This window comes from Benincasa hispida, chromosome 4 (genome assembly GCF_009727055.1).
Source record: "Benincasa hispida cultivar B227 chromosome 4, ASM972705v1, whole genome shotgun sequence".
NCBI lineage: Eukaryota > Viridiplantae > Streptophyta > Magnoliopsida > Cucurbitales > Cucurbitaceae > Benincasa > Benincasa hispida.
The window spans coordinates 13,144,320-13,160,571 of NC_052352.1; the positions used below are offsets into that span (position 1 = coordinate 13,144,320).

General features: G+C 31.4%; 1 long non-coding RNA gene and 1 other non-coding gene across 2 annotated transcripts; both read right to left on the bottom strand.

Annotated features, from left to right (window-relative positions):
• Positions 1-13,387: 13,387 nt before the first annotated feature.
• On the bottom strand, positions 13,388-14,510 carry LOC120076304. Its single transcript, XR_005481493.1, has 2 exons — positions 14,433-14,510; positions 13,388-14,289 (listed from the first exon to the last, which is right to left on the bottom strand). It is a non-coding gene; the product is annotated as an uncharacterized LOC120076304 (long non-coding RNA).
• Positions 14,139-14,264, bottom strand: LOC120076926. Its single transcript, XR_005481673.1, has one exon. It is a non-coding gene; the product is annotated as a small nucleolar RNA snoR86 (small nucleolar RNA).
• Positions 14,511-16,252: the final 1,742 nt, after the last annotated feature.

Sequence of the window (16,252 nt, forward strand, 5' to 3'; positions counted from 1 at the left end):
GTTCCTCCACATGTGAACAGATAACTTATTTGAGATCTAGCTTTGTGTGGATCAAATAAATATCCAGAATCTGCATAACCAACTAGGTCAAAATTTGATTTATTTGAATAAAACAAATCCATGTCAATTGTTCCTCGGAGATAACGGAGTATATGCTTAATTCCATTACAATGTCTTTTTGTAGGAGAAAACCTATATCTAGTTAATAAATTTACTGAAAATACAATATTTGGTCTTCTATTATTAACAAGATACATAAGTGCACAAATTGCACTAAGATATGGTATTCCAATACCAAGAAGTTCTTCATTCTCGTCTCGAGGTTGAAATATATCTTTATTTATATCCAATGAACGAACTTCCATTGGAATATTTAATGGATGTGCTTTGTTCATATAAAATCTTTTCAAAATTTTCCTGTATAAGTTGACTGATGAATAAATATTCTATATGCTAAATGCTCAATTTGCAAACCAAAGAAAAATTTTGTTTTTCCGAGATCTTTCATCTCAAATTCTTTCTTAAGATATTCTATTGCCTTTGAAAGTTTTTAATGAGTTCTAATTATATTCAAGTTATCAACATATACAGTTATAATAACAAATCTTGATTATGTTTTCTTTATAAAAACACACAGACGTATTGGATTATTTTGATCATTCTTTCAATAAATATCCACTCAGGCGATTGTACCACATCCGTCCTGATTGTTTCAATCCATATAGTGATCTAACTTTATTGAATACACTTCTCGAAAATTTGATGTATATGTTTCAGGTACTTTAAATTTTTCTGAGTTTCTCATATAAATATCATTATCAAGAGATCCATATAAATATGTTGTGACTACATCCATAAGATGCATATCCAAACTTTCATATACAATCAAACCAATTAAATATCTTAGTATAATTGCATCTACCACTGGAGAATATGTCTCCTAATAATCAATACCAGATCTTTGTGACAAACCTTGTGCAACTAATCTTGCTTTGTATCTTGTTAGGTTGTATGTCCTAAAACTCACAATTTGTAAAGTTAAACATTTTCTATTATCAATAAAAGATAATATTGACATTTATTCAATAAAGTTGTTGAATATGTAAATTGCATTTGTAAAGACTAAATCCAAGATCTATGACTATTATATGAATACTTGAATTTTATGTGGCGACATAAAGATATATCAAGTTCGAGTAAATAGCCAAAACAATCTATAGTATATGAATAAGGTTAAGTACCTTATTCTGGTAACACTATTGGATGCGGCCCGCTTTGTAAAGTACTATAAACAAAGTGATCCTGATTCATTCATGTGAAGATATAAGAAGTGGGGGCGTCCTATGCAATGAGTTTGTAGAAGATCGGACCATGAAATAGGTCATTTTTACTTTATAACGTTGTTTACTGTTTAAGACCGACTGTCTCAAATAGATGACATAGGTAACTCGACCTTAATCCTGAGCTAACTATGAACTCCTGTTTATTCAGGATTATCCTTAGATTTGCATAGGTGATGGTTAACTCAACAGCGCTGACTCAATAAGCTTTCCATTTCAAGGGTAAGACTGGGTAGATAGCTGGGGATATAGGGTGCAAAACAGAATTCACACCTACCCGATTTAGGGATAGAAGAGAGATTGTTTTCTTAAGTACTGAATCTAGGTCTTGATCAAAGGACCCCACCCTCTCATTGGTCCGAGAGGGACTCGGTTTAGTAATTGGATCACAAACCAATTGTTCATTAGAGGATCAGTGGGACTTAAGAACCAAAACTGTCTCTTATACACATCTAGATGTGTATAAGAGACAGCTTTTAGGGATAGTAGAGAGGTTGTTCCCTTAAGTGCTGACTCTGGGTCTTGAACAAGGGGCCCCACCCTCTCATTGGTCCGAGAGGGACTCGGTTTTAGTAATTGGATCACAAACCAATTGTTCATTAGAGGATCAGTGGGACTTAAGGAGCAAGATGTAATTTCGGGAAAAAAACAGCATTTGATCCAGCCGTGATTATGAACAACCTATGAAAGACTAACTTACTAATTATGGTTAAAACAAGTGGACAGAAATATATATACAGTGAGGAGAGTACAACTATCGAGCTATAGTGAAGTGACTCGGTAGTTAACGAATATTGATTAATTCAGTTTAAAGAGTTTAGCCAATTAATCTCAAATCGTTAAAGCTCATGATCTGTAGGTTCATAAGATCCCTCTACTAGCTCGTAAAATATGAATACTTTGGAATAGTAAATTGAGTGATTTTGAAATGTTTAAAGTCAAAATTAAAATTTTAATTTGAAGTGTTCAAATTGAATTTAAAGATTACAATTTGAAGTGTTCAAATTTTCAATTAGGGTTTGAATTTGAATTGTTCAATTTCAAATTAGGGTTTGGATTAATATATTCGATATAATTAACGTTTATTTTTTTTAAAAAATTAAACATAATTAGAGAGTTTAAAATATTTAAATGTTGATTTAAATATTAATTACATGAATATAATTCATGTATGAATTAGGTGTTTCGTTAATTTAATGTTTGATATTAAATTATTATTTAATTAATTAAAATCAAATTAATTTTCAATTTTCAAATTGAATTTGGTATATGTTTAATTTTGAATTAAATTGAAAATTAATATATAGTTAGTAGAAAAATCCACAATTTTAAGCTTGCTTGGTGGCTTTACCTTGATCAAACACTTAATCCACTTTCTCATTGCCATTTGAGTTGTCATTAAGTTGAATCTCCTAGTGTATGCATGTAATGGTTACATAAAAACTCAGAATTTCTGAATTTGAAAAAGGAGAGACTGTAGGAATTTTGGAAATTACTGCAGACATTCCCTTTACTTCTCGAACCCTCTCTTATTCCTTATTCAATTGACTTCAAATCTGAGTTCCACCACTCAAATCCAAGGCTAAGAATAGTAGAGAAAACACTCTGGATGGTCTACTGCTAATTTGAAGCTGAAATTCGATGAGAGCATATTGGATTTTGAGGATTCATCAAAGCTATAAGTTCCAAAACCCTAATCTTGATAAATTGTTATTTTGCATGCTTTTAGAACTCAAAATAAGTATAATTAGGGTGCTTGTTGATTATGATTGCTTCCATTGCATGCTTCTACATTCCATAAAAAAAGAAAAAAACATGAAGATAGATAAAAGAAAACAATAACATTTAAGTTTGGATATTCTCAAAGTCAAACGAAACACTTGAAGTTTTATCAACTGTGCCAATCTTCTCTTCGGGAGATTCAAAGAAGTCCACCACATCCAAATTTGTCATATGGGATGGGACAAATATCTCGTTATCCTGGTAGCAAACTTTGCTTCCATATTTGTCTCTTTTTTCCTTTAAGGAGGTTTGATAGAGGTCAACTTAGTGTTTTGACGTACGACAGGTACATGACCAATGCCTAGTCATTCCACATCGGAAGCATTTATTTTCAACACTCTTTAAACTCTTATCTTGTGGAACTTTTCTTTTGTGATTATCATTTTGTGTGGTTCTTTTGAATTTTGAATGATTAGAACGATCACCACGAAAATAATAATTATTTCTTCCTCTGCCACGGTCATGACCTTGACCACTACCACGACCTCGACCTCGACTACGATTATTAACATTCACAACATTCACTTTAGGAAATGGTGTTGTTCCAATTGGTCGATATTTGTGGTTTTTCATCAATAACTAGTTATTTTATTAGGCCACAGGAAGAAATGAAATTAGTTCATAATATTGTTTAAAATATTTCTCTCAATATTGCTGATGTAGGAGCATATTCGTCAGCAATATCGAGATATAAAATGTAGAAAATGTCTTCTCTAACATATCAACATCAATAATTTTCTCTCCGCATAACAACAATTTTGAACTGATTTTAAATAATGTGGAATTGTAATCACTTATTGATTTAAAATCTTGTAGCCTTAAATGCATCCACTCATAACGAACTTTAAGAAGAATAACTATTTTTTTATGATCATACCTTTCTTTCAAAATTTTCCACAAGATACGAGGATCTTTTATTGTAAGATACACCATTTCTAATCCCACATGGAGATGACGACGAAGAAAAATCATAGCTTTTACTTTGTTTTGACTGGATGTTGTATTTCATTCTTTAATTGTTTCTCCCAAGTTCATAGCATCCAGGTGAATTTTGGCATTGAGCACCCATGATAAATAATTATTGTCATTAATGTCAAGGGCTACGAATTCTAATTTTGTAAGGTTTGTCATGGCAACACTATCACAAAATATTGTATTTATATTAAAATTTTAATATGTGCTAAATATGCAAAATAAAATTTAAATTATTAACTATAATAAAGTGAAAAAAAAACGACATATCTTTAGGACCTACCTTCAGCGATGGAAGCAACAAGAGCTCGTATTGATGACGTGTAGTGAAATTGAGGAGCACAACGGAGCACAACAAATATGGAAAAAATATAATATAATAATAAAAATAAAATAACTAAAATTATGAAATTTTAATAATATACAAATTTAGTGAAAATTTGAAGTGAATTTCTCACAAATGTGTGATTTTAAGATCTACCAAATGCCAGTATTTATAGGCAACGTGGCAAGTAAGATGTGGTCTTATATGAACACCAAGCATGAAAAACTATGAAGTATGTGGATACATGAAGATTGACACATGACTTCTAAGACACTAAGCAATGGACATCTATTTATTTTTATAATATCTATAATCCTTTGGAAATTTTATTTTTATATATATTGGAAGTATAAAAAAACCAAATTTAAGACTATTGCAAGCGTAGGAACAAATTTAATTTATTGCAAGTACAATTGAAAGTACACAAACAACTAAATTGAATTAAAACTCAAGTATATTATGAATATTATAATAATATATAAATGCCCATTGTTTAGTGTCTTAAAGTCATGTGTTACCCTTCATATCGTCCATGTGCCTTGTAATTATTCATGTTTGTTGTTTATGTAAGTCCACATCCCACTTGCCACTTTGTATATAAATAATGACATTTGGTGGATCTTAAAATTATATATACGTTGGTGAGAATTCCACTGATTTTCATATTATCCAATTTTATAATTTTAGTTATTTTATGTTATATTATATTTTATATATTTAATATTATTATATTATATTTTCTCTATATTCATGTTCCTGTCGTGCTCCTCGAATTCACAACACGTTATAGCACGAGCTCCTGTCATTTTCCCCGCTAAAGATACGTCCTAAAGGTATGTCGGTTTTTCCTTCTTCGTTATAATTAATAAATTTAATGTTATTTTGCATATTCAATATCTATTAAATTTCTAACATAAGTACAATATTTTATGATAGTGCTACCACGACAAATCTCACAAAATTAGAATTTGCTGCCCTTGATATTAACGACAATAATTATTTATCATAGGTACGTGATGCCGAAATTCACCTGGATGCTGTAAGCTTGGGAGAAACAATTAAAGAAGAAAATACGACATCCAGTCAGGACAAAGCAAAAGCTTTGATTTTCCTTTTCATCATGTCCACGAGGGATTGAAAATGAAGTATCTTACAATAAAAGATCCCCGTATCTTGTGGAAAAATTTGAAAGAAAGGTATGATCATAAAAAAAACAGTCATTCTTCCTAAAGCTCGTTATGAGTGGATGCCCTTGAGGCTAAGATTTTAAATCAAGTGATTACAACTCTGTATTATTTAAAATCAGTTTGAAATTGTTATTATACGGAGAGAAAATTACCGATGTTGATATGTTAGAGAAGATATTTTCTACATTTCATGTCTCGAATATGTTACTACAACAACAATATTAAGAGAAAGGTTTTAAACAGTATTCTGAATTAATTTCATGTCTTCTCATGGCCAAACAAAATAACGAGTTATTGATGAAAAATCATGAATCTCGACCAATCGGAGCTACACCATTCCCTGAAGTGAATGTTGTGAATTTTAATAATAATCGTGGTCGAGGTCGTGACCGTAGCAGAGGAAGAAATAATTATTATTTTCGTGGTGGTCGTTTTAATAATTCAAATTTCAAAAGAATCACACAAAATGATTATCAAAAAGGAAAAACTCCAAAAGATAAGAGTTCAAAAAGTGTTGAAAATAAATGTTTCCGATGCAGAATGACTGGGCATTGGTAACGTACTTGTCGTACATCAAAACACTTAGTTGACTTCTATCAAGACTCATTGAAGGAAAAAGAGAAAAATGTGGAAGCAACTTTTGCATACCAGGATAATGATATATTTGACCCATCCTATATGAAAAATTTGGATGTAGCGGACTTATTTGAATCTCCTGAAGAGAAGATTGGCATAGGTAGTGGAACATCAAGTGTTTCTTTTGATTTTGAGAATATCTAGACTTAATTTTATTGTTTTCTTTTACCTATATTCATGTTTTTTTTAGTAACTTTTGTATATTTTAAGTGTTGTTTTTCTTATTGTAATTATTTTCTTTTAATGAAGAAATATAGATCATTTTCATATGTTGGGTGTTTCAAAAATGAGCAAAGAAGATTTATGTTTGGCAGATAGTGCAACTACACACACAATACTTACAAATAAAAAATACTTTTCCAATATTACAATGCTAAAAGCAAAAGTAAATACAATACTAAATTCTGCAAACTTGATCGAAGGTTTTGGAAAAGAAAATATTATTTTGCTTAGAGGAACAAAATTTACAATAGACAATGTATTGATCTCTAGTCAATCAAGGAGAGATCTTCTATGTTTTAAAGATATATGTTGCAATGTTGTCATATTGAGATTGATAGTAAGAATAATGTGGAATATTTATATTGTAGGATTGTATCAACAGAAGCTCAAGGATCATCTAAGCACTCAAATTCACTAATTTTGTCATAATATAAAGCATGCTTCTGCAGAAAAAATGGGTTTCAAGACATGTCTCTTGTAGAACTTCTTCAAAGCTCCTTCTTCAGTTGCAATCTTCTCCATATCTTGTTGTAGACCACCTCAAGATCTTTCCCACTATTCTCTTGGTGCTCTAGATTGAGTTGTGGGACTCAAAACAAGCTAGAATCAAGGGATGAAGGAGAAAAGCTCACTGCAGCAACTTTGTTCAAGAACCATTCTTCAAACCAATTTTCTCTAAAAAAAACTCTATGTTGCCCGATTTTCACTTCAGTCTCTTCATTATATTGCAGATCAACATGCAAAGAGAAGAGTTGCATGAGTTGCAACGCATACTTGGAGAAGACAAAGGCAAGAAGTTGCTTCATGTGTGAGCTACTTCAAAGATGGATAATGGAAAAACCCATTTTTCTATTTTGTGTTTTAGTTTTTCAATTTTTCAATTTTATCTAAAAATCAAATTTTGATTTAAAAAATCTATTTGATTTTAAAAATGAAAAATTAATTAATTTCATAAATTAATTATTAAATAAAACTTAATTAATTTAATATCAAATATTAAATTAATTTTAACACATATCCATCTTTATATATTTAAATATATAAATTCTCCTATTCTATTTAATTCTAAAATTAAACATAATTATATCTCATATAATTACAATTTTCCTTAATTCTAATTTGAACGTTTCAAATTAACTTATCACCCTATCTAGAGCTAGTCCGTTACGAATTAGTAGGAGGACCTCATGGACCTACAGATCATGGGCTCCAACGATCTGAGATTAATTGGTTAAACTCATTAGACCAGATTAATCTCTATTCGTTAACTAATGGGTCATTCTACTAAAGCCCATAGTTGCACTTCCCTCACGGTAGATATATTATATCCATATGTAACGACTGAGTCAAATATCTATTTTACCCCAAGATTACATCTTATTCCTCAAGTCCCTACTGATTCTCTAATGAACAACTGGTTTGTGATCCAATCACCAAACCAAACTCTCTCAGCCCAGTGAGAGGATGGGGCCCCTTGTTCAAGACTTGGATTCAATACTTGAGAGAACAACCTTTCTTCTATCCCTAAATCGGGTAGGTGTGAACTCCGTCTTGTACCCTATGTCCTCAGTTATCTATCCGGTCTTACCCCTGAAATCGGAGTCTTATTGAGCCAGCGCTGTTGAGCCAACTCTCAACTATGCAAATCTAAGGGCAATCCCGAATAAATAGGAGTTCATAGTTAGCTCAGGATTAAGATCGAGTTACCTAGGTCATCTAGGTGAAATAGCAGTCTTAAATAATAAACAACATTATAAAGTAAAAGTGACTTATTTCTTGGTCCTGATCTTATGCAAACCTATTGCATAGGATGCCCCCACTCCTCATGTCATAACATGTACGAATTAGGATCACATCATATATAGCACTTTACAACTCTTTGTAACAACTACAAAGTAGGCCGCATCTAATGGTGTTATCAGAATAACGTACCCAATCTCATTCATGTACCATAGATCATTTTGACTATTCACTCGAACCTGATCTACTCTTATGTCTCCACATAAAGTTCAAGTACTCATACAATAGTCATGGATCTTAGTTTATTGGATTTAGACTTTCATACAATTTATGAGATCAATAACAAATATATTGATAATAGAAAATGTTTATCATTTTACAAACTGCGAGTTTTTAGGACATAAAACCCAACATATATATCATATCCACTGTCTCAAATTAAAAACGTATATTGAAAGAGTTGTCTGCTTTATCTTCTAAATTGTATTATACTCATATACAAGTAATTGAAACATATGCAACAATGAACCTGAAGTTCATGAATCCAGACATATTTACAATTTGGTATGACCGATTGGGTCATCCAGGATCTATAATGATGAGGAGAATTATTGAGAATTCAAATGGACATCCATTGAAGTGCCAGAAAATTCTTCAATCTAATGAATTATCATGCGATGCTTGCTCTCAAGTAAAATTTATAATTATACCATCACCAACTAAAGTAGAAACTGAATCATCTGCATTTTTAGAATGAATTCATAATGATATATGTGGACCTAATAACCCACCAAGTGGTCTATTTAGATATTTTAGTATGTAGCGTGACTTGTATGCATTAGGCTAGTAGTTTATTAGAAGTACTCACCATTACAATTAGTTTATGGTCATGAGCCAAATATTTTCCATTTGAGAGTGTTTTTTATGTGTAGTATATGTTCCAATTGCTCCACCACAACGCTCTAAGATGGGTCCTCAAAGGAGGTTAGGAATATATATTGGATATGATTCCTATCAATTATTAAATATCTCGAGCCCCTGATGAGTGATGTATTTACTACATGATTTGCTGATTGTCATTTTAATTAGACAAATTTTTTAACATTAGGGTAGAAATTAAGAAGTTGGGAAAAGAAATTACATGGAAGCATCGTTATTGTCTCATTTAGATCCTCGTATAGATCAATGTGAATTTAAAGTTTAGAAAATAATTCATTTGCAAAATATAGCAAATCAATTACCAGATGCATTTATAGATGCAAAAAAAGTAACTAGGTCACATATACCAGTTGCAAATGTTCCATCGAAAATTGATATCTCAACACAACAAGTTGTCACTAATGAGTATGGAACATACTAGAAGACCAGTGGGTTCCAAAGATAAAAATCATCAAAAATGAATAATAATTAATAGTGAAAAATACTTTGTTGAGGATGTAAATATTCATAAAGAAATTCTCGACATGGCTAGTGAGAAAGGTGAAATACCTAAAGATAATAATGAAAGTTCAATAAACTATGTCATGACAAGAAAAAAGATGGAATCGAATTAATGTAATTATTGACAACATTTTTTGCGTATAATGTTGCTTTTGATATTATATTTGAGAATGAGGATTCTGAACCAAAATCCGTTGAAGAGTGTCGACATAGAAAAGATTGGCTTCAGTGGAAAGAAGCAATTGAGGTAGGAATTGAACTTACACGAAGGAAATGGGAACTAGGCTTCAAAGGCAGACTGGACAAGAAGTCGAGCTAGCAGATTGAAAGCGAAATTGCCAAGGGCGCACTAGCTATTCTTCGACTGCTGCCCAAGAGGGTACTCTGGAGCAACGTTTGAACGCGCTCGACCTTGTTCACCCTTTCAGCTAAGTATCCCGCTCTTTCCTTGAGTAGACAACACAAAGAAGGTAGCCGTTCCATCATGAGGGAATGTCCCAGCAAGGGCCCTTTTCATCGACCTTGTCGACCAATCATACAAGATTTAGGGCATCTCTTAAATATCATGCTTGTAGGGCCGCCACGTGAAGCTCATCGGATGACAAATAAAGAGCCTGGTCCGTAAGGAGCAGGGGTACTTCACTGGGCTTTTAGGGAAATAGGGCGAATAGTCCGGGAGTTAAGCGAAAAGGCGGAGCGCTGATAATAAGTCTTTCTCTCAGGAGTGGCTTGCTTTGGCGCATTTCATGTAACAGGGTGGGTAGAAAGTTATGGTACAAAGCGAAATTAAACTCACTTTCAAAATGTCAGGTTTTTGGACTAGTAGTTCAAACACTGGAAGGTGTTAAACTTGTGGGGTACAAATGAGTATTTGTGAGAAAACTAAATAAAAATAATGAGGTCACAAGATATAAAACAAGACTAGTTGCACAAGGTTTTTCACAAAGACCTAGTATTGATTTTGAGACATATTCTTCGGTGGTGGATACAATTACGTTATAAGATATTTAATTGGCTTGACTGTGCATAAAAATCTGGATATGTATCTTATAACGTTATAAGAAATTTATATAGATCTCTTAATAATGATATTTATATGAGAATCTCGAAAGAATTTTTTAAGGTATCTGAAACATATACATCAAATTCCTGAGGATGATATTCAATAAAGTTATCACTATATGGGAAACAATGATGTGGTACAATCGCTTGAGTGGATATTTATTGAAAGAATGATATCAAAAGAATCCAATACGTCCGAGTATTTTTATAAAGAAATCATAATCAGGATTTGCTATTATAACTGTATATGTTGATGACTTGAATATGATTGGCAATCTTGAAGAGCTTTCAAAGGCAATAGAATAAGAATTTGATATGAAAGATCTCGGAAAAACAAAATTTTACCAGCATTTAGCAAATGAAATTTTTTTAAAAGATTTTATATGGACAAAACACATCAATTAAATATTCCAATGAAAGTCTGTTCATTGAATATAAAGAAAGATATATTAGATATATTTCGACCTTGATCCTCATTGGTGCACTTATGTATCTACTCGGGTAGATTGAAAAAAAGAATGTTGCGACATAGAAATGATTGACTTATGTGAAAAGAAACGATCCAATAGAAATAAATTTATTTTTCAAATCGTGAGATAGAAGTGAATATTTGTAAGAAAAACAAATACAATGAGGTCACATTATATAACGTGAGACAAGTTCCACAATAAAGCTCGAAGAAATACCATGAGATATCAAATTTATCTGGTTGTGTATGAAAAGCTTAACATATATCTTATGGATGTAGTCATTATACATTTATATGAATCTCTTATATCCTCGAAGGATTAGATGTACCAAATTCATATAATTCAAATATTAAAGAATTATATATAAAACATTCCTAAAGAACGTGATAAAAGAACCTTTATTTGTCCATATGCTTTTATAAAAAAATCACAAAATGGAATTTATTATATATGTTATCTATATATATGTCGATAGTTTAAGCATAAGCTCCTAGAGAGATTTCAAAGGCAAATAGAATTTCTTAAGAAATAAATTAAGATGATAAGTTTTGCCCTAACTTGCAAATAAAGCATAAAGCAATCATTAATATATACATATAAAATCTTATATGGACTAGTTCCACCATTGAACATTCCTAGGATGGTTCATTCACTTGGCGTGAAAAGTTTATATAATCTTATAATGAAGAACTTTGGGTCCCAAAGAACCATAATTTTTGCATTTATATATTTACCATTTTATACACTATCTGTCATAACATAAATGTAATATTCCTCCAAAGAAAGATATTGGAGTAGAGTTAAAAATATGTTATGTTTATTTGAGAATTAATTTACATGGATTTATTTTATTATGTTATATTTATTTGAGAATTAATTTACATGGATTTATTTTATTCTCATAAATGTAATTGTGATCTAGTTGATTGTGAAAACCCATAAGAGCTAGATCTTAAACAGGTTTTGTGTATTGTGGCAGTTCATAATCATGTTAAAATCTTGATGATGTACGAGGCTAACCAACAACATTTGAAAAGTTAATGTACTATTTTTCTTTACGATTTTTGGATTTTTTCCTAATAAAGAAGTATTTAGTTAATATAATATAGATATATGAAGGGGAGCATTATAAATGTAATATATTATAGTATATTATTTATGGTAGATATCCATAACCTACATAGGTTATCTAATATCATAACCACTATTCCATGTCCTATAAATAGTGGTATATGATGCACCACAATTGAGTTCAATATTAAGTCTCTACTTCTCTTCAACTTTTTCCATCCCCATTGCCCCCGTTCTTCACAACTCACATGGTGTTTTTCCATCCCCATTGCCCCCATACATCGCTCTTCACAACTCACATGGTGCAAGAAACACACCAACATCTTTGTTGTTATGGAGGGGAATATTAAATTTGTTGAGACCTTAAACGAGTGGACTCAATTTAGGGATGATTTTGCACCTAAAATGTTTTCCCATAGGCAACAATCATGATTGTTTTTTGATTTTTTTTTTTTTAAAAAAAACTGCGATTTCTACAATAATTGGAAACAATGATAGGGTGTGGACTAAACCAAAACACCATCGAATATAAGGTCAAGAGTATTTGCCATTTAGACTCATGTAAGTTCTTAAAAAAATAAAACAATATACACCACACCTATTTTCTTATAAATTCTAATTTGGCTTCTACGTGCAAATTTGTTTCGGCAAATGAAAGACCTATCCCATTATGATATGATAAATATTTTATGCACATTTTCATTATACCATAAATGATGCATATTATATAAATATGTTATATCATTTATATAAAATATATTTGGTATTTAGAAATAGAAAAAAAATGTTATGTAATTGAATATTAAAAAATTGAATTCAAAATTTTATAAACTTTTGTTTTTATTATATAAATACTTTATAGAGAATTTATTATAATTTGAAATACTTAATTTACACCAAAACACCTCTTAGGGTGCACAAAATTTATTAGTATTTTCTTTAATTTAGCTGTTAGCACTTAATGCAATGGTTCCAACTAAAAAGGAATGCAATGAAAAACTAAGTGATTACTTCTGAAATTATTTTGTTAAATTTCCATTTCGCTATTTACTTCCAACTCCGATCTTGAATATATTATACAATTTATTCTTAATATTAATAATTATGTGGTGGAAGTTCCATTAATAATGGAAAAACAAATTCAATTTTCAAGTGGAGAAATTATCTATATTAGCATTTCCATTGATTACATTGTAGAATCAGCCCTCTTTCACGTCATTTTCCTTCACAACCTCCAGACAGAAGAGATCATTTGAGCATTGAACGATATAATCTACAATAGATGACTCTCAATCAAAGGAAAATCCACACATTCCATCCACTAATCCAACAACTCAAATGATCCATCTCAATTCTAAATTCAATGGAAATATCGAAAATCTACGGAGACAAGAAAAACTTTGAGAAATAAGAAACAACATCTGAGAGACCAGAAATTGAAAGTAGTAAGACTTGAAAACGATTTGTACAAATAACGAATTCGAAAAATCGAAAGGTTCAAAAGCAAGAATTATGGATGAGAAACCAAGTTAGAAGGAAGAATCAACGAGAGAGAAACCAGCAGAAACATTGAACAATAAGAAACGGCTATAACAGAAGAACAAAAAACTTACTACAGATGAATTACCGAAGATTTTGAAACTACGGATGACGAACGAATTCGAAAAAAAGGCTAAACATCACGAAATCTTTTAGATCCGCAACTGTACTAAATATTATTTAGTAGAGTACGAGTTCAGATTCGACCTTCTAGGTCTAATTTTAAAATTTTTTGAATGAAAGCAGCAGAGATTAGAAGATTTCGTCGGAAATATAGATTAACAAACTACTTATCTACGAGAATGTTAACTCATAAAAAAAGAGAAACAGAAGAAGAATAAGAGATCGAATGAATGTAGCGACTTGTTCGAGGCCATGATCAAAACCAAAAGATTTGCCAGGCACGGAGAATCGCTAACGTTAGTATTGCCAACCTTCAATGCAATTCACGCCATTATTATCATAGACGCCCTTGCTCTGCAAATTGGCTTCACTCTATTTTTCTTCTTCCATTCAAAAGATAAACAAAATAAATACGAAAACATGGAACAAAGATTTACGAAAGAAAAAACCCTAACGAAACCCTAACAAAAAGGACGACATTGACGAAGACGAAACCCTAAAAATATAGAGATGGAGAGCTCACTGGAAGCATACTGTATCGAGATGTTGGGGGCGGCGTTTTATAGACTGTGAAGAAGATGAACGAAAACCCTAATTGCATTCGCGCAAGATATGAAATTACAAATGAGACCTTCCATAAAACTTGGTCAACTCACACAACAGATGGGCCTGCTTTTTAAACGTTCTCCATTTCCTTGGGCTTAATTCCATTGGTACGCAATTTTTTTAACGTCGTGATAAAGTGGTAAAACAACATTTTTTTTTACATAATTATAAATATAGATAAATCTATATAATAGATTCCTATTCGTAATAGACTCTGAGCAATAGGAATCGATTGGTGATGGAGTTCGAGAGCTGAATTTAAATTTTATTATATCTGTGGATTCTTTTAGATTGTGTTATATCCACTAATGTTTTGAGTCTAACTGTTATATTTGCAATTGTCCAATATATCTACCACTATCATAATTATATAATTAAAAAAATTTGTTAAAATAAACATAATATAATTGACATTAAACATGTACATACGCCTCGAGTAAGAGATTCAATCTCCCACCCTACATATTGTAAAAAAGAAATTTCAAAAATTAGATAAATTTTACAAACTATTCTCAACCCCATCCTCACATATTGTAAACATAACAAAATAAATTAGATAAATTATACAAAATACTTTTGAATTTAAGGTATTTTGTAACTGAAGGAAATCAGACATGAGGGTTTCCATGAGCAGCGGAATGATCGTTCCAAATTTCATTAGAAATTGAATAATAACAATTACAATCAAGAAATGGAAACTAATCGGTCATGCACAATACGAAATTACAGCATGCTAAATAATGAGATCAAGGGATAACAAATACATACCTTTGAAGACTCATGCTTCAAACTTCCTCGATCACAAACGCTCGTTCAGTCTCCAAGACAGCAATACACGAACGCTCGAACACTACAACCACAACACAGCACGATCAATCAACAAACACGAACTCAACGATCTCCAAGATCACAAACCCAACGAATGGTTTCCAAAACCTCAAACTCAGTCGAGTTAAGTAAGACACCACCACAATGGCTACCTTGGTATTCTCGATGTGAGAATCTAGAAGTGTGGACTTGATTAGAGGAAGAGACCGGAGAAACAACAATCGTGTAGACGATTGAGCAAGTGGGAGATGAGAAAAGTCTATCGTATAGATGACTGCTTAATCGTTTAGAAGAAGACAAGCTATTGTATAGCAAAAGCCCCGCGATTGTTTAGCTACGATCAACTAAGTAAACTATCGTGTAGTGTCACTCCACAATCGTTTAGTCTCTCTTTCGTCTATCGTTTAGTGATAACAATTCTCACTTGACAACAATCTGTGAGTACTTGTCGAGAATAGAAACTCTTACAAATCTCAAATCTACTAAATTTAGGAAAATATTTTTCCTTTTATATCACAGTTACCATGAAACCACCAATAACCTCCCACTCAATTGGTTATTAGAGAAAAATATATAATTATCCAATAAATAATATTATTATAAATATATATTGTAACGACCCGATCTTTTTTAGTACTCTGATAATGGTCGTTACTCATAATTACACATTTACATTCAAAATATTTTGACCATTGAGAGAAATAAATTTCATTAAAATAATAAAGTCAGTTTTCCAAAATAAATAACAAACAAGTAAAACCTTTGTTCGGGGCCCCTAAAATAATGAAGAAAAAATAACTTAAATAGATAAAAATTTGACCAACATCAAGTTTCAAATCAAAACTTTTAAATAGCTTGAAAATGCTGAGCGGAAGTGATTTACATGTCCCATATGGCACGATCACAGGT